General features: G+C 52.0%; 1 non-coding gene across 1 annotated transcript; it reads right to left on the bottom strand.

Annotated features, from left to right (window-relative positions):
* Nucleotides 1–161: 161 nt before the first annotated feature.
* On the bottom strand, nt 162–233 carry trnag-ucc (transfer RNA glycine (anticodon UCC)). Its single transcript has one exon. It is a non-coding gene; the product is annotated as a tRNA-Gly (tRNA).
* Between the last annotated feature and the right edge of the window lie 532 nt (nt 234–765).

Here is a 765-nt window from a genome sequence, read left to right as displayed (position 1 = left end):
GTGGACAGTATCTCCGCCTGTCACGCGAAAGACCGGGGTTCGATTTCCCGACGGGGAGAACTGTTGTTTTTCTGCTGCAGAACGACACATCCAAAACGTTTTGGTGCAGCCAGAGGTTACAGAAGCAGTTCTGCTTTGACTTTAGCCCAAAACAAAGGAAATGCAGTGGCCGGGAATCGAACCCGGGACAACTGCTTGGAAGGCAGCTATGCTCACCACCGTACCACCAACGCAGGTGGATGACGGTGGCTTGCGCGGTCAGTAAGAACGCTCAAAACACATGAGTCGCTGATAGGGCTAAGAACGCTCAAAGCACACGAGTCGCTGATAGGGCTAGAGGAGCTGATGCGATATTTGTTTGGGCCCGGCCCTAAAGAGAGCAAGTCCAGGGTTTGGATCCCGTAACGTACAAAAAAGCGCTGTCTTTCCGTGCTGGCTAAATAAATGTGACGCAGGAATCGCAAAGGCTGCAAATACAGAAGTTGACCAGTGGCGCATTCTCCCACCCCGTGTTGGTAGTCAGCCAAATTCACTCTGTTCTTGACATTCCAGTGTAGCTCTGCTGTGATCAGAGCCTCCAGATATACTGGTCACTCGCAAGAAGCTCCCCTCCACGGAAATCTTTACTAAAAGGCAAAAGATTTATGCGATAATGAAGAGAAACTCGAGCTGTGTCCCCACGCCCTTGGGCCTGAGCGCTCCCTGTGGTAAACCACTACGCTCGCCAAGGGTAATCTACGGTGCCGACACCTGCCCACTTGCATT

This window comes from Sinocyclocheilus anshuiensis, unplaced genomic scaffold, assembly GCF_001515605.1.
Source record: "Sinocyclocheilus anshuiensis isolate Anshui unplaced genomic scaffold, SAMN03320099.WGS_v1.1 scaffold6679, whole genome shotgun sequence".
Taxonomy (NCBI): Eukaryota; Metazoa; Chordata; class Actinopteri; order Cypriniformes; family Cyprinidae; genus Sinocyclocheilus; species Sinocyclocheilus anshuiensis.
Note: the sequence above shows the minus strand (reverse complement) of the source record. Positions and strands in the feature narration are given on the sequence as shown.